The sequence below is a fragment of the Triturus cristatus genome, chromosome 2_1 (assembly GCF_964204655.1).
Source record: "Triturus cristatus chromosome 2_1, aTriCri1.1, whole genome shotgun sequence".
Lineage (NCBI taxonomy): Eukaryota > Metazoa > Chordata > Amphibia > Caudata > Salamandridae > Triturus > Triturus cristatus.
Genome location: NC_140581.1, coordinates 913,868,618 through 913,892,587, shown reverse-complemented (window position 1 = coordinate 913,892,587; position 23,970 = coordinate 913,868,618).

The window sequence follows — 23,970 nt, the reverse complement described above, 5'->3', positions numbered from 1 at the left end:
GTCTAGTCCGTTTTCTATGTTTATAGATGAGTACTCCGGAATGTCGTGTGCAGCTGTCCCGGCATCCCCCTTGACTGGTGATGGCCGAATCATAGAGTGATGTCAGAGCGAAAACCCGGGTCTTCTGAATCATAGAGTTGTTTTAGCAACCACAGTGTTCCGGTCAGACCTAGGCTCTCTCTCTTGAACATGGAGGCAGTGAAACAGCAGCACTCGCTGCTTGAAGAACCTCTGCACCTCAATGGAGAGTTGGAACTAGAGGACAAGGATGAGGCTGATACGTCAGAAGAGCCTGGCTAGAAGAAGAAGAGGAAGAGCAAGGCTCCTGTGGGTGAGGAATAAATTAAGTGGAGGTGGGAAAGAGCAGTAAGGATATACGTAAGGATATAAGGCGGGGTGTTGTAGGAGGAGGGAGATCATGGTTGAAGGAAAGAAGAGGAATAAAACATTTAACAAGCGGTCTTCAACATGGACATGGCGGAGCGAATGGGCGCACGGCTGCAAAAGTGAAAGCAGCTGCAGCGTCCACACGCATTCTGTGTGCCCACGAGCGATGCGCTAAGCGCATGAGGAGAGAGGCGGTCTACACACAGACAGGGAGGAGCGAGTGGGCGCGCGGCTGCAGAAGTGAAAGCATCTGCAGCGTCCACACACTTAATGACCCGTGAAAGACAGATGGCGGCTGCGCGCGTGCCCGCTTGCGTGAACGCAAGCGCTACGCCAGCCAAAGCGTGGGGTAGCACTTTGAAAACCCACCTGCTAAATGTCTCGCAGAGCAGTGCATGTGCTGGCTCAGCGAGACCTAAAAAGGAAGGGTACCAGGATGAAACCCTGTTGTACCCTTCTCAACAGTTTAAAATGTGAAGTGAATTCTCCATTAAGTCTATATCTCACGGAGGCCAAGAGCCCCTCATGCAAATTGAGCAATAAAGTAGCAAGTGCCAGTTTTATCCTCGTGGACTCCTGCACAGCCCAGAGCTTAGCTCTGTTAACTATATCAAAGGCCGTTTTGAGGTCAATGAAAGCCAAATGGATGGCCCCCTTTTTGGCTCTAGAATACTTACTAATAAGTAAATATAAATTCAAACTCTGTTCTATAGTGCTTAAACCAGTCTAAAACTATATTCCAGTGTGTCTCTTTGTAAACTGATTTCTCCGTTTATAAACACATCATTTCCCTTTTTGTCGTCTATATAATTTTAATTTGGCATATGTGATTTTCTTCTTTTATTCATCTTCCTCTTTCTTCCAGACACTCTTTAAAACATCTTCCTCTTTGTTTGCCTTGTTAATCATGTGGGATGTTCTTACTTCTAATGCAAAAAAACATTTATTTTCTAATGGTACTAATGGTATCATCAAAGAGGTCAAATTTCTTTTGTATGCCTTAACAGTTTCTGCATCTGTAAGGGGCCTAAAGAAATATCAAGCAACCTCCAAATATGTATATTGTCGTTGAGGGTTCGTTCTTTTTTGAGGGGGAATTCTAGAAAGAATTGTGTTTTAATTGGATTAATAATATTCAAAACGTTCCTGTCTGTAAAAAAACCTAAGACATGTTCCACATGTGACTGCATATGAAATTGGAATATGGTGATATGTCACATCTTCTGCAGCTGATGAAGGTAAGTGGGCACAGATGTAGTAATTCCTTGTGTCTAAAGCAGGAGTGTATTCTTGAACTAATCTAGAATAATCATTTGTTGCAAAATATTCTTTGAGGCGTTTATAAATGAAGCTTTTAGTTTCTTCTCATCTATTGCTTTCACAACAACTATTAATGTAACAATAATTACTATTCTATACTAAGCCTTGGTAACTATACACATTTGTCTACATTCAGACCTTCGGTAGAATAAAGCTGCAGGCAGATTCAATACTCTGCATTGACTTCTACTTTTGCAATTGAACAAAACTGTTGGTGATTAACTTGCAGTTATTCCATTCAGCTTATGTACTAAAGTCTTTGTGAGACATCCCTAACCCTACTCCATCTTCAAAATGTTATCCTTACTCTTCTACTGCAGCCTTGGCCTTAGGGATTTCTTCTTAATTCTTTAATTTGTCTTTGTTATAGAATAATGTTACCTTCATTTATCATAGTCTTTATTTCAGGAAATTATATCAAATGCTGCTTTAATGTGGCATATCATGGAGGTCGGATCTCAGTATGTCAGGATTTTGATCTGATGCATTGAGAACACTCTCTGAGTAGTAAGTCCATTCAGGTGCAGAGTACCTATGTTAGACCTGTCAGCCCTTTGGGTGGTCCCTCCTCATCATTATTTATTTTGTCCCACTTTTGCCTCAAACCCTGTTTGAATTTTTCCTTTTTGGGAACCACCAGACTTTTTCGTGTTGCTGCAGATTCAGGGAGCCATTTTAGCTACCCCTGAAACTTCTGTCTGAGGGCCTGGAGAACAAAATGGTGGCCACCTGTGACATCACCAGCATCCACTGGAACCTACCAGCACCTTCCAGAACATTCCAGAACCCTGTGACAGTTGGAGGCGGTTTAGAATGTTGGGAAGCTAAGACAGAGGGTTGGCAGTTGGAGCTGGCAGTTGGCACCTGACTGGTGAAGAGTGAGCAGCAGAAACCTGAAGGAGGAAGGAGTGAGGCAGCAGGGGTGGAAACTTGTGCCTGGAGTGGGGTCCATAAACCCACCCTTGATACTAGTCCCTACTGACTGAGCCCAGCCTGGAGCCCTGTGTGGGAAGAAGTCAGAAACACCATCCTAAGGACCTGGACAGCAGGAACAGGCCTTAGAAACAGAGAACAGCAAGATCCTGACCTGGAAACTGGTTTCCCTGGAGTCCGACGTCGAGTAGCCTGAGACCTGGAGCCCGAGGTGGAGAAGCGGCGCTGACTGGAAAAGCAGACGTCGTACCCGGAGCCGCCAGAGGTCGAGAGAGGGCGCCGTCAGAGGTCGTGAGGAGTACCAGAGGTCGAGGAGGAAGTCACCCGAGGTCGAGTGAGCGGCGTCATCGGAGGAGTGAAGTCCGCCCTCCGGAGTCGTCGGAGACCGAGGTGAGGTGTACCGGAGGTCGGGAGTGAGGATCGCACTCCGGAGTCGCCGGAACCTGTGAGAATCGGGCCGGAGGTCGGGAGTGGAGGTCGCACTCCGGAGTCGCCGGAAACCTAAGGAGAGGAGCACCGGAGGTCGGGAGTGGAGATCGCACTCCGGAGCCGCCGGAAGTCGACATCGAGCCAAGGCCGGCCGACGTCATCGAATCCGAGGTCGCCATCGGACCGGAGCCGCCCGAGGTCGACATCGAGTAAAGACTGCCCGACGCCATCGAATCGGAGGTCGAGATCGAACCGAGGCCGCTGACATCGAAACCGGAACCGCCTACCGGCGTCGTCAAGAACTGACATTGTGCCGAGGCCGCCGACATCGAACCGGAACCGCCTCACGGCGTCGACACGACTCCAGCGGCGTCGGAGCATCAGAAAAAGGGCAGTAAGTGGAGTAGAGGGCGCCTAAGGCCCTGTGGAGACCTGAGAGACTGCTCTAAGGGGCTAGGGAGGTGCTGGAACCAACCTGACTGTGCCAGGGGTGAGCTGGGACTAATCTAGAGAAGTTGTGTGGAGGGAGAGAGCCAGGTCTCTGGTATTCCCCCCTTGATCTACCTCAGTTTAGGCCTCAGCCTTGTCCAAGCCAGGGAGTAGACACCCCCAAGCCTTCCACATCCCCACAAGCTGTGCCTGGGCCAAATCAGCCCTTAGGAATTCAAAAGTGATCTGATTCTATGAGTGTCACTGTCAGCTTTTAAGTATTTATTATGGGCACTGTATTTATTGTATTTAACCTATTTATTGCTTCACTGTATTTATTGGTCCACAGTATTCATTGATGCACAATATTTATTGGTTTACAGTATTTATTGCCTCAGAATATTTAATTGCCTGTATGTATTGCACTTTTATTTATGCCTTCAGTATTTATGATCACCCCTATTTATTGAATCATTAAGCCAGTATTTATTTGACCCGCCCTATTTAAAAAGTTTGTATATTGTGATTGTTATTTATTTTATCCAATCAGCAACTAAGAGAAAAAGAAGATAAAGAAAGATATTTTCATAATTTTTACGGTGTAGAGTCGTTTTTGGAACGGATGCACGCATGGTTATTGTTTGGGTATATCGTATGCTTAGCACGGAGCCTGATTCCTGACCACTCGAGCCAAGCTACCACAGTGTGTCCGGAAGACCACCACCACCCTTTCAGAGTGGGAGTGTGGTTTTCCAACAACCTATGACAAGGAACTCTTGCTCTCTTGGATCTTCTTGACGTCTGTTAATCTTCTTCCATCTCACTTATACCACTAGATTCTGTTTTCTCAAAGATGGTTTGTGTAATGCGTTCCACTAACACACTAGATCTCAATGCCTCCTACCATTTGCTCTCTCCGATCTCCCTAGGGGTCTTTCTCTTCTCACATTTGTCAATTCATCTGGATCATTTGGTTGCTTTGCGATGCTTCAATAGTTCCTTTACTTTCAGCTCTCAATTCTTCATTATCAGTGAATATTTCCCCACCACTTCACAAGATTTCAGGAACTTGTACAGGTGAGAAATGTTGCTGTACCTCACCCCCTTTGGTCCATCAGGATATATGGACATCGGAGGTCTCAGACTTGGTTCAAAGAACACTACTTATTCATATGGACACTTCACTCTCTGGGTGTGCAAATCATGTACCCAATTAGGTAACCCAGCACATTTCACAGTGGTGTTGGTGATCAAGATCACATGGTAGAGGCCTTTCCATCTCAGCTCCAGGCAGGATTTTTGCAAGTGCTTTTTGATCAAAACTCAGTCACCAGAGTTTAGATCATGACACTGCTCCTGGTTCAGACTCTTATTAGAGCTCCAATCATGTGAGAAACAGAAAACACCACATCTAATTCTTTGCAGTATTCAAATGTATTCAAATGTCATATGTCATATCATCTGTGGTGTTTACAAGCGCATTTGCAGGCACTGCAGGCAGTCGCAGTCGCATAGCATGTCCCATGAGGATATCACCTGTAGGTAATCCAGTTCTCCTTACAGAAGTGCTTTGAATCATCTGGTTGTTTCAGTGAGGTAGATGCACAGACTTTGTCCAAACAAGATTTCAGCATCCTGTTTATCTGTTCAACTATGTCCGAGGCCTTCGGACAATAGCTAAATGCATTCTCTGTTCTACTTGAAGGGCCACACACAGCATTCTAAGGATCTCATTATTAAAATGGGTCACTCTGTCTGACTCCAAATAAACCGGAAATCTGAACCGTGGAATGACTTCTCATAACAGCAGTTTGGCTACAATGAGACTGTAATGTCTCTGTGCTGGCTAGGTTTCCACCTTTCAAGAGAAAATGTGCACTATAACCAGGACATATCTTTGCCCGTTACAAACAGGCATTTCAATAAGGTCCAACTGCAACCTGTTAGAGGGTCCTGCTGATCTTCCTATGGGACTCAGTGTTACAGGGGTCTTCCTAGCTACTTTCATCTGCTGACATGTCACACATTTATTGCATAATTCCTCAGCTAGAACTCTAAATTGGGGATTAAACCAGTTTTGTCTGAATAACATAACCACTGCATCCCTCCCAATGTGTGCAGGACCATGGACATTTTGGGTCATGAGAAGCAACAAGCTATCTGGCAACACTGATCTTCCATCACCTGAAAACCAAATGTTTTTTGCAGTTTTAACACATCCTTCTTTGATCCATCCTTGCTGCTCAGCCTCTGTAACATCCTCCTGCAATATTCTTCCCACGTATCAGCTACTGACAACAGCATTGAAAAGTTAGTGTCCTCATCAGATTAATTTGCATATTCTCCATTAGCTGTGCATGCCACAACCACACAATACTATGCAATGTAACCATCATATCTATTTCCAACTGTGGATTACAAATTCAACTATGTCATATTCCTGTGGCAATTGTAAAGCTTACAACAGTTTCATCACATATTCATCTTTTCTTATAGGGGAACCAGATGATAGCATACCGACTATCTGTAAATATAGTCCCTCTCAATTGAGTTTAAAGATTGCATTCTCTTGTAAGGGCGATTAATTCCACCACTTGTGCCAAACGAGTTAAGTTTAAACTCTGCTGCCTGACCCACAAAGCATTGTGGGGCCCTGGCCCTTCCTATCTGACTGAAAGGCTCCAACTGTATATCCCCAACCGTGACCTGAGGTCTGGTTCTAAAGCGCTGTTACTCATTCCTAGGATTAAGAAAACACGACTGGGAGGCAGATCTTTCTCCTACCAAGCCCCTTTGGTATGGAATCAACTGCCCCTCCCGCTCAGACAGTGTTACGACTATCTGGGATTTAGAAAGATTCTTAAGACCACCCTTTTCTCGGAATGATGCTACCTCATCACACCTGCACAGCCTGGCCAGCGCTGAGAGACCCCTGCGGGGGTGATTCACGCGCTTTATAAACTATATAACATAACAAACTATATAACAAGGTAACACCTCGAAGCCAGGAGGCTCCTACCACTTCCTGAAATGTGCAAACAGTGTAAGCTGCTCTCAAAGTCCCCTCATTGTTCTCGAAATTGAATGTCCACAAAAATTAGATAGTCTGACTCATTGAGAGGTTCAGCTTTAATATCTGGTCTTAGCTTAATGCATAAGTCCGTAACATCAAGGCAGGCATTTTCAAACTCATCTCCATCTTCAGGAAGTGATAACAGTGTAGCTGGATTGAGAGTTTGAAACCTCTTTAGAATCCCATTATCTGCAGCAAAGATTTCTTGTTCATAGTTTGAAATTCTGTTGTTTGTCAAATACTGTGTGAGCAATATTTCCACAGTGTGAGAGACCATCACTGTAAGAGGGTGTACCATCACTATGCTCTCACTTCTCTCAATACTAACACAAACTGCTGCAACCGCTTTAAGTCAGCCGGGCAGTCCTGCGACAACAGGGTAATAAGAAGTTGAAAAATATGCCAGAGGTCTTCGTGAGACTCCATGTAATGAGTAAACACTCTGATTGTTAAACAACATGAACATTTTATTGAAATAAGGCATTCCCAGTGTTGGGGCATGACAGAAACTTTGTCTTAGTTCTATGAATGTTTTCAAGCAATTGTTGGCCCATGGATGTGGATCAGGCACATCTTTGTGAGTCAGCCTTAGCAAAGACTTGGCATCTAGGGAAAAGTTGAGAATCAACTGTCTACAGTAGCCCACCATTCTCAGGAACATTCTAACTCCTCTCTCAGTTCTGGGTGGCTTCATCTTTAATATTGTCTCAATTCCTTCTTGGCACAGTAGTATGCAATAGAGGATGTTCTTAGACACTCTTATCATGCTAATATGTCAATTTGTGAGTATTGCTTTTTAATGTAAAAAATTGGCAATAAGCAATAAGCTGCAATAAGTTGCTGTTAGGTCTGGGTGTGGAGAGAGGAGCAATGACTAGGTCTGTGATAAATCACTTAAAGAAATAACAGTTTGCACAAGTTAATCAACAATTGTGAGAATGAGAACAACAGCCCTGATAGTCAATACAGACCCACACTGTGATTTAAACCTATATGAGGAACACTTGGCAAGTTTTACACTGAGGGTGGATCTATCCACCCACATTGTGGCAAAAGGACATCTGGACATCTACCTACGATCAGTGAGAGTTCCCTACATACTACCTTCTGGCTGTAATGAAGTACAGTTTTTTTCACTCACCCTTACAAGTGAGTGTGTCTGTGCACCAACGCAAGCTACAACATGTGTTGGAATTCTTCCATGAGATCTTTCACGATGTGCACTGGCATTGTGACATCAGGGCTACATTGTATTCAACAACATAACACAACAAGATCATGCAGCCTGGCCCTAGGAGGTGGCCCTCTAGGCTCAAAACCTTCCTAAGTATCACACATCAGCAAGCCTCAGAACTATTTGGAGTCAATTTCCAAAAGAGCTGTGACTCAAAGGCATTAATGTCTTCTGTTATTATTTAATATATTAACAAAATGCTGCCATTTAGGAAACAAATTACTGGAGAATCTACCATCACTTCATCTTCCTAGTCTGGCTGTGAGGAGTGACACTATCATCACGTTGACCTCTCCCCAAGCCTTCCTACCCAGTCCAGGAGATCCTCCACTTAAGTGGCAACAATGGAAGGAGTACTTCATAAAATACATAGCACCTGATTTCAATCTTGACGTATGGAATACTCTGTCAAAAAAATTATGATGAATATTTCGTCCGCTGTAATGCAATTCCATTATATCCTGTGGAACTTATTAATACGGTGGAAAGGATATCCATCATGTTTGTGAGGCAGTATCCCATCCATCAAGATCATAATCAGGCCCATATACACTAAAGACGTTGAAGATATAACACCTCAAAGGAAAAGAAAATATTTTACATTCTCTGAGTCCTGAAGGACTCAGAGTATACTACAGAATGAATGAAATGGATCATAAATAGATTGCAGATTTAGATTATACTATTCCCCAACATGCGCGTTGCCATAGACTCTTACAGGTTCTTCAATATGAAACAAGTAAAGTCAGAGTCTACGGATGAGTATTTATCACTGTCACTGTCAGCCTAGACAGAATTCCTATCAATTGCAAATTCAGAACTTACATGATGAATTAGTTGGAGGTCAGGTAAGTATGCACTCACTAATGAAGAAGTGCAGGAGAGATTATGGGTGTGTGAAGATGATGCATTAACAAATGTATTGACTAGTTTTCTTTACTCAGAGATTTGCAACAGGTGTACGAAAGCTGTTATCACAGAAGGACCCGCATTCTGGGATATAGTAGAAAGAGTGCGGTAAAAAATGACTAGTAGTGAAGGATAAGCGCATACAGTTTAGGGGCTAAGGGAGGACAAACCTAGAGAGTCCAAGTCTAAATCTACACAGAAAGAGAACAACTCTACACACAAATGTTAAAGGCGCTGATTTGTGAAGTATCTAGCTTTAAGTAAGAGTTCTCCTGCAACTAACCAAAGGGTTTGGGGGCATGGCATAAAGGGACACTTTGCTGGGGCATGCATGAAAAGTGGGTGTGCTGGTAGAGTAAAAGTAGGTGACTGAAAGAAACACAAGTGATGAGTCTGATCTGGATAGCCTAAAAGTTAATGATGACAAGGTAATAAACAATTACTTACTAAGTATTGGCATGAAAGTGTTAAGTAATATTAAGGAATTTAGGAAAAGCCTGTCTTGGTGGAGCAAAGTTAAAGACCTTTCTCTGCCCACAGACCCCTTCCCCACCAAAGCCAACTTCCACCAATGGATGACCAGCGTCGCCCAATGGAGGCAAGCAAACTGCCTCAAACACAACACTGACAAAATTGATGTATTTATCTTTGAGAACGACACATTCCCGTGGAACAACTCCTAGTGGCCTGCACAACTGGGACCTCACCCACGGGACATGCCAGGAACCTCGGTATCATACTAGACAGCAAACTCACCGCCAGAAACCAGATCAACGCAGTATCCTCAGCCTGCGTCCTCACTTTCCGCATGCTCCAGAGAATCTTCAAATGGCTCCCAGCCAGCACCAGACACAGCATCACCCAGGCCCTCATCACCAACTGCCTGGATTACAGAAGCACACTCTACATAGGAACCACCTTGCACCTATTAAAGAGACTACAGACCTCAAATGCTAGACTCATCCTTGATCTCCCCAGATGAGCCCACATCACTCCACGCCTCAGGAAACTCTACTGGCTCCCCATCCACAAAAGGTGCCAAATCAAGATGCTCACCCACTCCTACAAGGCCCAGCACAGTCTGGGACTAGCCTACATCAATCATCATCTGAATTTTCACCAGCCCTCTAGACACCTGCACTCTGCCTCCGTCTCTCTCACCCAGGCCCCCTGCATCTGCCAAAACAAGAGTGGCAGTCACTTTGTCTCCTACATGGCTGCAAAGACTTGGAACTGCTTCCCTTTAAACCTCAGAACATCCACCTCCCAGCAGGAATTCAGAAAGAACCTAAAGACTTGGTTTTTTGACTAACTCCACCCAGCAGCAAATAAAAGCACCAGCGCATGGATACCCTTGTGGGTGATAAGCAGCACTCTATAAACCCATTTTAATTAATTAATTGATTGACAGTGGCTGAATGATGTAGGTTCACCTTTTTTTTGACAACCAATGTTATTGAGTTTTGGATGTAACAACAAACCGCACCATTCAGAGCTACATGTACATTATCAGAATAGGGAGAAAAACACATTGCAGTGACATCAAGGCTGCATAAGGAAATTAATAAGAGCATATCCACGTGTACCTGAGAAGTGAACCACTCCATCTCAGTCTTTGAGTACCCCGACCCATTTGCCCCACATGCGGCGAAATTTCTCAGGACACCCCCTGGCTACATATAGAGGCCGCTCCTGTGCAGCGCACCAATCCACCCCCCGGCGCCAGCGCCCTAGAGTGGGAGGAGCAGTGTCCAGCCAATGCACAGCAATGTCCCTCTTGGCGACCACCAATGCTGTGTTGAGGAAGAGCTTCTCAGCCCTGGAGCCGTCCAATCCATCGGTGATGCCCAGCAGAACATGTATGGGATCAAGAGGCACCTCCCAGCCCAGGACCCCTTGTGTTAAAAATTCCCAATATCTCTGAATCGCAGTACACAGCCAAACCATATGGTAGAAATCAGCATGGGGGTGGGAGCAGCGGGGGCAGTGGGCATCAGGCTGAAGCCCAGCGCGGTGGAGACGCAGGGGTGTAAGGTAGGCGGCGTGCAGAAAATAGACTTGGACCAGGCGAAGCCTCACCGATAACGCAATCGTCCTGGGGGCCATCAGGGCGTCCCTCCAGTCCTCATTCTCCAGAGCCCCGAGCCAGCCCTCCCACTTTTCGCGGAGTAGGGAAAGGGAATTAGGAGTATTGTTGGTGAGTGAGCGATAGATCCGAGAGATGCCACCCTTCCCCAAATTCCCGGTCATAACCTGCGCCTCAGGCGGGCTATATTCGGGCAGGGACATGCCGTCTGTAATGTGGAAGTGAATGGCGTGGCGCAGTTGCAAGTACCAAAAGAATTGAGAGGGATGGAGGGAGTGTCTGGCCTGTAAGTCCTGAAAGGATCGGATGTGGGTGCCACTCCAGACGTCACCCAGCAAGGTTACCCCGATGAGATCCCACTGCCGGAAACCCGACAGGGAAGCGACTTCACGAAGCCTAGTGCCACACCACAAGGGAGTGTAGCGGGTCAGCCTGCCTGCCCATTGAGTATGACGAAGAGATGCATGCCAAGCTAGGAATACACCACGCGTGACCTCGGGAAGAGCTCGGGGAACCGCGGTCCCATAAAGTATCCCCTGGATAGAGGAGAAGCCCAAGATGTGAAGCTTGAAGCGATACGCCGGGTCGGACCAGCCACCATTAAACCAGTCGTGAATCGTGAGGAGACAAGTCGCTAAGTGTTAGAGGTAGAGGTTTGTCATTCTGAGGCCTCCGTCAAATGATTTTGATTCGGCATTGGGCCAGGGCCAGCCTGGACCTCCGTCCCCCCCAAAGCACTTTAGTGGCCATGCCGTCCACATCCCGGAACCAAGATCTGGCAAAGGAGAGGTGAGTGTTCTGGAGCATGTACAAAAAATGGGGCAAGATCATCATTTTGTACAGGGCAATCCTGCCCAGAGGGTTTAGAGGCAGCCTGCGCCATTTAAGGAGGTCGGAGCTGACCTGCTTAACCAGCGTAGTGACATTGAGTTCCCATGCGAGGTCAGGGAGGAGGGAAACCCAGATCCCCACGTACTTGAAAGACAGCCGCTGAAGAGGAATCAACGACTGCCAGTCAAAGCACTCGCGTGATAAGTGTAAGGGGGAGAAGGACGGACTTGGCCAGGTTAAGCCGCAGGCCGGAAGCTCGTTCAAAAATAGCCAGTGCCCGAAGGCAGCGAGGTCCTGACCGGGCTGGGTCCGCCAGGAACAGCAACACATCATCCGTGTATAGCATGATTTTATCCTCCAGTAGGCCGGGTCACTTCCAGCCAGTCAAAGAATGGTCACTGCAGACAAGGCAAGCGAACGGCTCCATTGCCAGAGAGAAGAGGATCGGGGAGAGTGGGCATCCCTGCCTCATACCCCGTCCAATGGGAAAGGGCCGGGATAGAGCACCGTTGACGAGGACCTGTGGCCGAGGACGGTGATAGAGTAGTCTCAGCAAGTTACGGGAAAGGAGTGCCAAAGCCCATGTGTTCCAACACCGCATCCAAGTAGCTCCAGTCAAAAGCCTTCTCAAAATCAATAAGCAGAAGGGACAAGTATGGGGTAAGCAGGTGTCGGTTCTCAAGGGCAAGGTGAAGGCGTCGGAGACAGTGTGTAGTCCCTCAGAGAGGCATGAAGCCGCATTGGTCAGGGTGGACAAGCTGGGCTAAGTGCGGCCGTATGCGATTGGCCAATATGGAAGCGAAGATCTTGAGTTCCGTATTGATGAGCGAAATGGGACGATAGTCCGAGCAGCACTGCGAGGGGGGCTGGGACTTAGGGATCACTACGATGGTAGCGAGATCCGTCTCTGGCCGGAATGAGCCACACTCTGCCGCTCCCTTGTACATCTCCACGAGAGGTGGAAGCAGGGTATCGCGATGAATAAAACTCCTGGGGGAGTCCATCCGGCCCAGGAGTCCTACCAGCCGCCAGGCGCAAAATGTCATCTGCCACCTCCGCAGGGGTAAGCGGAAGGTCCAACGTGGCCGCGTCCGAGTCACTTAGACATGGAAGAGAGAACTCCTCCCGTTGGAGGAGGTCAGGGAGAGAAAGACCAGGTGAACGCACCAAGTAAAGGGTAGCATAGTTGGAGGCAAAGCATTGGGAAACCGCTACCAGGGCACGGCGGAGCGTTCCATCTGCGTCTGTCATCTCGGGTATGATACGGTTGGCCATAGGGTAGGTGGTGAGGCGGTGGAGGAGCTTCCCATTTTTGTCTCCCCAGCCGTACACTCGGGCCACGGACGAATGCCAAAGGAGCTTGGCAGCTTCCAGAGAGGCCTGACTCATCTCATCTCGTAGGAATGCCAGTCTCCGTTCCTGGGCATCAGATCTATCGTCAGGGTTCAGCGCCTCAATCAGGGCGGCCTGTGCCTCCAGTCGTGTGAGTTGGGAGTCATGTTCCACGCAAGTGAGTTTCAACTGGCCCTTGGCGAACCCCCTAATAGTGGCCTTACCAGCCTCCCAAAGGGTGCGAGAGGAGGACACTGAGTCCTGATTAATGGTAAAGTAGGTAGCAAGTTCAGCACCAATGCTGTCCTTGAACTCCTCGAGGTTCACCTTCTACTATTGTTCACGAATAGGTATGGGTAAAGAAACCGTCTCATGCTTGGGATATAAACTTACTCAATCAGATGTTTGTCTAGAAGCATTCACATGTGAATCTATAGCTATGATGGGGTACACGACAGTCACACTTGAGTTTAAGAACAGGAAGTTCATGGGGAAATCATATGTGGATGAGGAAGGACCTTCTGTACTGGAGTGGATGCATCAGAGAACTATACTAGATCCCAATAGTCCTGAGCACATATTGGTTGTAACATAGAGTGCAATTTAGAAAGCAAGGTTTAAGGTTAATTTCCAGAAGTCTTTACAGAAAGGTTTGGAGAATTAATGGGGTATTCTCACAGAATAGTCCTAATAAATGAGCCATACCAAAAGAACATAAAATGAGGGAATTTATCTATGACTGTCAGGAATGAGGTAAATCTGAAGATAGAAAGGTGTATTAAGACAAATATGATAGAACAAATAGAAGCAGCAGAATGGATTTCAGCTTTGGTTGTGGTGACACAGGCAAATAGTACGATTTGTCAATGCGTGGACCTCAGGAATTTAAACATTAACATTGTAGTGGAGAGAATTCTGTTGTCAATGTTAAAAAATGGTAGCCATGGCCAAAGATATGAGTTGGTTTTCAGTAATAGACCCTCCTCTGCATATCACCAGGTGCAACTCCACCCAAAGCAAAGACTAGCCAGCATTCATTACGCCTGCCAGGTATTTCCAGTATGTCCGAATACGGTCAGGCTGACGTCTGCACTGCATAAATAATTGATTGTTCAGGGATGTACATAGCATAAAATACTTTTTGCAATGGGCACCGATTGAAAATAACTTTACAGATGTTTAATATTGAATTTGAGTCTCGGATAACCATGGTCTTACAGTGGCGTTAAAAAAAGGGCAGGATTGTTGTGCAGAGTTTGGACTGTTTTGGTCATGAGATCTGCCAAGAGGGGATAAAACCAAACAAAGGACTGCTTAGAGCAACCAAGAAAGTTCATGTGCCCGGTAATAAAGATGAATTAAGGTTATTCTTTTGTTTGTTACAATTTTACGAGTAATTTGTTAGAAATCTTTCTGAGAAAACGTATACCTTCAGACAGCTATAGATGGACAAAGCAAAGTTCAGTTGGATTAAATGTTGTCAAACGTTGTGTCACATTAAGAAGGACAGATGTACAGCAGGTGCATTGAAAGGAGACAACCTGTCAGCAAAAAAAACATTATAACCACTAAAGCCAGTTGCAATGGATTAGGATCTCTTGACACAAACAAATAACTATGGCAAGAAAGTTACCATATCATTTTCTTCAAGGGCGTTAACCCTGGAGCGAAAAGTGATATTCGTTATAAAGAAGGAACTTTGGGGCTGTATTGAGACTTGAGAATTTCTGTCAGTTTGTGTGGGGCACTGAGGAAGGAAATAGTAGCAGTTACTTGCAAGATTTCTTGTATATCCACAAGACTGATACTAAAACTTTCAGTTTGCTTCTCAAGTGGCCTATTACTTGAGTCAACTTCTGCTACTACTTAATGTTTTGCAAAGGGATAATTGAGAAGAGCTTAGTGTGGCATGGTTGGCCAACACCGATGAAGATACTGATACAAGGGAAGGGTGGATGGAGGAAAATGAGAGTGATTTAATGTTGGAACAAGTGTTTGAGTATATGAGCCATGGGTTGATGGTTAAGAAAGATGTAGAGAAAGAAATTGTGGCATTTTAGGAAGTATATAGCAAACTCTCTCTGAGACCACCATGCTAATGCCATGCGAGTGCCAGTATGATACCTTACACCATATTGAGGGAGAAGATCCTTAAATTTCACTGGAAGTTATTGAGGCTTAACTCCAGTGCAGTGGTGTGCATAATAGGACTAGCTCACTTGCATGCTCACCCATAGGCTTTTGGACTGATGCTCCTGGTTTTTCGATTCTGTAAGTGTGCTGCGTCCTGCCACACAAGTCTAAATTCCTGAGTTCTGACTCTCTAATAGTATATTTCTAATTGGCTTACCCACGGTTGGCATAAGTTACCTTATTTATAAGTCCTGAGTACATGTTCCCAAGGGTACCCAGGGCCTGTACATTAAAGGGTATTTCTTGGGCTGTAGCACATATTGTGCCACCATGAGTGTGACAAAGCAAAGCATGACTTTCAGTCACCACTGCTTGCTGGCAGAGCAGTTTTAAACTGCTAAATTGACTTTGCCATTTAAAGTAATGGCAAAGCACAAACCTTCATTTTTAAGATATATGTCACTCTAAAGGCAGGCTCAATGATCTCTACAGAAGGATGCTGTATAATAACAAGTAGGACACTTGTTTTTACATGTCCTGACATTGGAAAGGCTAGTAGCCCCATTGCCGAGTACAGCGGTACATACTGAGAACGTAACAGTACTAACTTCAGAATGGGATACTTGAAAATTATGCTTCAAGGTATCAAAAGAATGGTTGCATAAAACCTGACTTGATGGTCAACTGAAATTTAATGTAACTTCTGCACAAATGTAACTTTATAAACTTACCACTTTGTTGCCAAGAGTTTTCCAGTGACCATTTATGCTTGTTGACCTCAAGACAACCTTCTGCAATTCTGTGGAGAGGTGTGGAGGTGTGACCTCCTCAAGTCAGGAAGGCCAAACGGCGTGTGAGCTCAAAAGGCGAGCTTAAAAGTGGAAGCCGCCTTTGAAGGCAAATGGTAGTCACATATGAGAGGGGCTGCTCTTTTGTTTTTGTGGACAGGCAAATAATTTGTTCAGTGGGCATGTAGCCTACAGGTAGTCATACTTCTGGAAAGGTACAGGGAATTCCACACACCAAGAGAAGGGTTCTGTCTCATTGGAAGTGAGCAGAATGGTGCATTTTGGGATGGCAATATGCCACTCTTTACAGGAAGTCATCACTAGGCAGGAAGGGACCAGGTTGCTGCATCCCTCAAGGGAAGGTGCTGGGCTTAAAATGGACACTCCTGGCACCCAGACCTCAAATCATGTCTGTGCTGCAGAAAGAATCAAAGAAGGACTGCACTGCAGTTCTCAGTAACTGGCAAGGAGAGACTGCACCATAGACTGGACTGCACCTGTTGCATCTTGGGCTACCAAAGAAAGGATTGTGTCTGTGGTGTCCCACTCGAGGAAACGTTTTCCTGAACTCCAGATAGAGAAGGTAACTCCAAGAGGGAGTTGGCTAACTTCCTGTAACAACTAAAGAGCACTAAAAATGAAGAAGCCGGCCTTGGTGAGTTGGTAGCTAAGAATGACTGTCCACCCTGATTGCCAAAATGCAGGTTGAGTGAATGAGCCCTGACCCTCAAAAGTTGCACCCGAGGCTGCTAGATCATGGAGAGTCCCCGGAGTGCTTGCATGGTCACCCAGCAAGGAAGTTACCACCAGTTAAAGGGAACCGCTAGTTTCACTGTAACCGAAGACCAGTAGAACAGTGGCAACTGGTTTTTGAGGTTGACTTCACCCACACTTAGAGGGACATCGGCCCTCTGGCTAAGTCACCCCCCCCCCTGTTCATGGACTGAGATGAGGCCCTAGGAAGATGCCCCTCACCTGCTCAGCATCCTCACCATCCTCAGCATCCTTCAGCATCATGTATGCCTTGCATCAGAGCCACTCCATTGAAATCTAACTGGACTGGAGACTGCTTTGACTGCAAGGTATCTGTTTTACTTGACCTTATTGGTCCTAGTTACTGACTCCCTTTCAGAGTTGGTCACCACAAGAGTGTTGTTATAGCCATTTTCGAGTTATTTGTTGTGGCTGACTCTAAACTGCAAGTCGCAGTAGAGTACAAGAATTTATTGTGCTAAGTGAAAACCAGTGATGTATTGTCAGGGTGGGTGGAATTGGTGGAATTTGATTCCGTGAAATTATGCAGAATCACATGAAAATTCCACAAGATTCTGCAGAATTCCCCCACAGGGCGAAGTAGGCATTTGGTGCTTTTTCTTACTGCAAAATGCACCCTCACATCCAAAAATGAATGGCAAGGATGAATTTTGCTCTAAGAAAATAGCACAGCCAAACACCACTGGGTGTCCTTACATACTTTGTAGTGATTACTGATGAGTCTGTAAGGGTGCAGAGGGGTATGCACTGCAGTGATTTTGAAACAGGGAGGGAAGTAGAAGCAGTCCCTCTACTTTTAAAAACACTGCATATTAAACTTTACTTTGCAGTGATGTGCAGTGGTTTCTAAACTTTAGAAACCACAGCATATTACTCTGCAGTGTGCATCCCTCAGCGCCCTTACATACTGTGCACTAATTACTGCATAGTATGTAAGGACGTTGAGGAGTATGCACTGCTATGCTGTGCAGTGATTTTTAGACAGGGCTGGAAGAGGAAGCAGTCTTTCTCTGTTTAAAAACCACTGCATACCCCTCTGCGCCCTAACATATTCTGCAGTTATTTCTGCAGAGTAGGTAAGGGCACAGAGGGGTATGCACAGCGAAGATTTTTACACTGGGCAGGAAGAAGGAGCATTCCTTCTATGTTTAAAAACCAATGCAGAATAAACTTTACTCTGCAAGGATTTTTAAACAATGAGGGACTGCTCCCTCTTCCAGCCCTCTTTAGAAACAAATTTACTGCAGATTAGTTCCGCCGGCAGCGCAGCGAAATTTATAAGTAATTCCGTGTTAGAAGAGTAACGTGAAATTACCTAATCCCTCTAATTCCACCTGTGGAATACATGGTTCCACACAGGAGTCATTTATTATTTATTTAAATATTCATATCTCTGGAATCCTGTGCATATTTGTCATTGGTGTGTTAATATAAATATAAACATGCAACCTATTTTTATAAATTGGTGTTGTCTTTTTATTGTATTGCGTTCTTTTCATATTCAACTGGTTTGGTACTCCTTAATTCTTTTCCATATTTTCTTTGATAAAGCCTGACTGCTCAAAGCCACGTAATTATATTAACAATAAAAGCACCGATTTATACTTCACAAGGAATGAGAAGCAGCATCAACCATGCTTATTTAGTTGTGCACTAGGTGCAAATGTAACACGTGCTTGTGAGAAAGTGTTTAAAATGGAGCAAGTGAATCATGTGAAGGGTATAAATCAGCGTTTTCTTTGGGAAGTATTTGAAAACAATATTATGCATGAACAGTTATTTTTAAGACAGGCAATGAAAAGGAAACCATGGCATATTTAACAATTTGAAATAGGCTAATACAAGTTGACCCTTTTCGTCCTTCAGGATATGAGGTCATCATCAGCACAAAGGCACACAAGAAAGATGATTGCTGCCTAACAAGGAACAAAAGAATGAGGTACTCCTAGTCATGAATGGATTAAAACCATGTAGGAATAAAAGAGGTACATGATTGAAGGTACCTGAAGGAAATCCAAGGCAACTGGGAGAGAAGAAAAAGAGAGAAAGGGCTGCATTAGCCACCACAACATGTCCCAGAATAAGGCGCCCACCTTCAAGGTCAGAAAAATTAGAGGCGAATACACTCACATGGGAAGACGCCAAGGCGAATATAACAAGAGCTGGGCCAGCACAGCTGAGCTCCAACAAGAAGGTCCACAATGTGTTCTTCAAGTTGATTGAAGCAACGGTGTTCGGGGCTGTGGTAAACAAATCAGAACAGCCCGATCTGTTATCTGTAGAATCTTAACTTGATAAATACACTTTGTATTAGTAGAAACTCACCCAGAGGTGAAAGTTGTTTGAATTAAGAAATTAAGGAAAAATAATGTCAACCGATCTGGAAAGAGTCTGGAGGGGAGCGAAGAGGAGGGACGAGGGGAGCAAGTGCTGTTACCGGGGCAGCACTGTCCAGGGTTCCAGTTAACCCTATATATGTCGGTAATTGAACAACTGCTCGCATCGATGGTGAAATATCTAGCATAGGCAAAAGATCTGCTGGATAGAGGCACACTGATTTGATACTTCTTATATCCCAACTGGTGTGCAGTAGTGTTTGGGGAAATAAGAAGGGCTATAGTCAAACCAAGCAGGTAAATGGATATACTGCTCGTACCAATTTAGGAATAAAGCAAGCATGGACATGTTCCTTACGTATTAGATGAATGTGTGCATGCTGCAGGAGTCAGCAGTGCACAGGGGTTCTAACTGCCCATATCGTGTTTACATCCTAGGTATATCGTATGCTGACGACACCCAGTTGATCGTTTCTTTGTCCCAAGATCACAACCAAGGTAACATTCAGTTGGGTCCCTGCCTGAATAAACTGGCCCACTGGATGTCGAACTGTTACCTAAAACTGAACGGCGAAAAGACAGAACTCATGATTCTAGGCAAAAAGGCCATTCCCAGGCCACTGATTAACCCGCCATCCTGTATGGAAGACCCACCAGTTCCCAAACCAGTGGTAAAAAATTGAGGCATCTGGCTGGATAGCTCCCTCTCAATGAACCAACAGGCAAACAAATTGTCTTGTATCTGCTTCGGACTTCTGAGAATGCTCAGAAAGATACTGGAACTTATCCCGGAGCAGCTAAGGAAAACCGTCCTGCAGTCTTTGATTGTCTCCCGTCTGGACTATGGGAACTCTCTCTACTTTGGCTCACCTAAGTATGTGATTAGGAGGCTCCAGACGGTGCAGAACGCGGCTGCTTTGCTCCTGCTCAAACTCCATAGACACACTTCAGCAAGAGAATCCCTGAAACAACTACACTGGCTGCCAATCGCTGCAAGAGTAAAGTTCAAATCCATTTTAATCGCTCACAGGGCAGTAAATAATAAAGGCCCAGAAAAACTCAGATATCTGATCTATGCACATGCCCCCATCAGGCTACCACGCTCCTCCCATTCACACCTCCTCCGCACCACCAGGAATAAAAAATCAAGATGGGGAGGCAGATCCTTTTCACATCTGGTTCCTAAACTGTGAAATGAGCTCCCTCTGGACCTAAGAGTGCTGGAAAATGAAATGGTATTTAGAAAAAAACTGAAGACCTGGCTATTTCCTGTAAACCACCTGGGCTCCGTCTCTTACCACAGCTCTCATCGTCAGCAGGGGGAAGCCTTAGGGTAGCCATGCACTGTATAAATCCCAAATCAAATCAAATCCCAGCTAATAATGGTGGCAGTGTCCAAGGGTTTTAATAAGACCTGTAGTTAAAACAAGCAGGTAATAGCCATTTTAAGAATAAATCAGGCAAGACAGATAAAATCAATCAGGCTTTTGTTGAGCGTGACTACAAACCCATTTTACAAATGAAGCAGCTAAGGACGTGCTCATTATGTGTTTGGTGAATGTGTGCATGCTGCAAGTGTCAGCATTGTACGAGGGTTCTAACTAACCCTCTACCCCCAAGACACAGAATTTACCTAGCAAGCTCGCACCAATTTAAGGGGGCTGCATAGTCAAGGAGTGTTGAATCCACCCAGCACGACACTAGAATGAAGTAGGGAGCAGAAACAGCCATGACCTGTCTCCCTCAGTCATGTAAATTCCAAATTAGCGGTGTGAGGCTGCACTATGTGAATAAGCATGATTTTGAGATGCTGCTTCAGTTTTATGGTGTCGATTTTCACAAGGTTGATTTTGATGGTGATAGAAAAGTATCAATATTTTCCCTTCAATTTGCTTTTTTTCAGACTGAAGCTATTTCAGTGAAAAAATAAATATGTTTTGTACTTTTGGTTAATGTTTGTGTCCACTTTAAGAATAAATCTATGTGTTATTCTATTTTCTGGAAAAATGTGTATTTTTTATGAAGATGGCAGAAATTGTTTTGGGATTATCTCAATTCTTTAGATTTGAATATCCAGGGGATATTTCTGATATCCTTACTTTTATGCTTTCGTAATAAGACTTAAAATAGGTTGCGAAAATGTTTGCCTTGTTTGCTGCCTTTGGTTAAAAACACTTCCCTTTCCTTGTCAGACATGAACTTCATCAACTTTTGCTTCTGCATTTGGTAGATTGTTAAAAAAAAGACTGCATATGTTATTCCATTACTGGCAGTTTTAAGTAGTTTCTTATTTAGTATTGAAATGGAATTATAATGTACACTTATCCTTACTGATATGTCTGTGGTAAAATAGTAGCACAAGTCATTAGGTCACTGTCAGAACCCCATACAGAGGATCATGAGGCAAGCAAGAGCTACAGGGGGTTGAGGCCTTTAACTCCTGTTGTCTTGTGGCGTGAGCAACTGCGGCAAGTACCCCTTTAGCATTTGACTCTCAGTGGCATCATGGATTGAGGTGTCCAAGGCTTCTCAGGGAGGAGGCAGATACAGGGGGGTGAACACTGGCTCATAACTCAAAATACATTGAAAAGCAGCAATAAATAAGTGTCCAGTCAAATCCTTTCTATTATGACAAAATGAGCATTTATATGTGGACACTTTCCAACTAACATCGTTTAACTCTCACTGCCGTATTACAATGATGGCGGTCGGAGCTTAAACCAGCCTGGGAATCCAGTCAGAAGGGCCTCATAATCCCTAATAGTTGGCATTTCCGCTGTCAGGAATATGATGTGACTTTCCGACAGCAGTTCCATGTCGGCCTTTCCGACCGACATCATAATCAGGACGTTAGTGCTTAAAGCAGGCCAGTCTCCTGAATACTTCAACTATGAATGATGGAATAAGCCTCTGGTTCTTTTTTGTTTTCTTTCAGTACTGGAACCATGATTAAGAAGGACGGCTTCGAGCATTTGTATTGTGCCACTAGAGGTGATATTCTTGAATGAGAGCAAGACAATATAAATTGAGATAATTTGAAAGCATTTGCTAAGAATGATTTCATTAATCAAGAACAAAAGTTGAAGGTTCAAAGGTGATCATATACCGATTCGACTGAGTTATAGTAAGTAGTAAGATTTAAATGCCAAGGAAGTTGGTTGCCCATAGTGCCCTGCCACTGTGCCGTGTTAATCTGGTCCTGCTTGGCCTGTATTAGGTCCTTAGGCCCTCTGGAACATCCCTAGATTTTTAAGTCTCAAAAGCCTAACATAATCTCACATTTTGGTAGCCATTTTTGGAAAATGTATATTTAAAGCACATTCAGGACCCAAATTGCATTTATGATATGAGACCTAATTAGGTAAAGTTTCATTAGAACGGCAAAACCTCTCAAATCGCCCTTCAGCATTACTCTAGTGTCAGATATAGAACTAGTACCTTTAATCTCTTCAGGAACAGTCTTCTTTGAAGTTTCATTTTGTTTTCAGGCGCTTACTTGCAGTTGTAATTTTATTAAAATTTGGTACAATTTCAAGAAAGCAAATTACATGAATTTCGCTCGTCCCTGCTATTTTGCATGCAGTCAGTGGCCAGACTTCAGGACTCCGCACTCTTGTGCAAACATTGAAATCTGCTTTTAAAATCCCAAATGTATGTTCAATAACTGAATGTGTGCATTTGTGAGCTACATTAAACCTTTAAATCGGAGTGAGTGCATGAATTCATGGTGTCATTATGGTATCATTATCCACAGTCTTAAGGCATGTGCACTGGCACCCGAAGTGGCAAAATAGCAAATGATTTACTTTTATAATAAAATATATCTTAGCTGTTAAAGGAGGTTTGATTTGTTTACCTACCCAACAAATCGCTGTTTCAAAAATCATCTCCGGATACCCCTTGATAGCTGCCAGAGGTGCTGTGCACATAATACATGCACATGTGTGGGTATTTATCACACTTCTTTGAGTGTTTGGGCCTAATAATGGTTAGAGCTGATCACCAATGAAGACCAGTATAATATGGGTACTGAGCCTATGCATATTATATATATTTCCACCTCTGTTTGGTCAAATGTAGTGGATATGGTTAGCATCTGCTCTTACTTGATATAAATTAGGAAAAGCAAAATTACCAAATTGCAACTAATCGCTGTTTGAGAATGGTTCATACGTATGAATTTTGAATCCATTTTGCAAATCGGAAATAGGCAATCACTACATGAGTCACAATAGTAGCAATTTCATAAAATTTTGATTTGCACTGCAGTGCATACCTCTCTGCATACCTCTCTGTATGTAAGGGCACCAGGAGATATGCACTGCAAGGGTTTCTAAACAGGACCACAAAAGGGAGCAGTCCCTCTATTATTTACAAATTACTGCAAATTAAGCTTTAATCTGCAGTGATTTTTAAACATAGAGGTACTACTCTCTCTTCTAACCCTCTTTAAAAACAAATCTACTGCAGATTAGTTCTGCCAGTGGAGCGGGGGAACTTATAAGTAATTCTGCGTTATCATTGTAACGTAGAATTACTAAATTCCTTCAGTTCCGCAAGCGGAATTAATAATCCCCCCAGGTCTAGTCTTTTTCTCACAGTGCCACAGTACTCAAGCTATAAATCACTGAAAAAGTCTCAATAGACTTTGTGCAGCCCTCCCAATAGGCCCTCCGGACAGACAATGCTGCCAACCCCACCGCGAGTGACCAACCCCTGGTCTGGGGTTGCTTGTGTATTGAGAATTTCCATCCACCAGCTTCCCTTGGATAATCTGGGTGTAACATATTTTTTTGCAGAGATGAGATTCCTAAAGCAAGTTGCTGCTCTCATTGCAATAAGAGCATCTAATTTTTTGCCGGTCTAGTTTATATAATTTTTCAAGACAGGCATTATTAGATGTGGTACTGTGGAGTGCTGGATATTATCAATAAGGAGTTCGGGTGGAATTTTATCATAGTATCAAAGATTGGCAG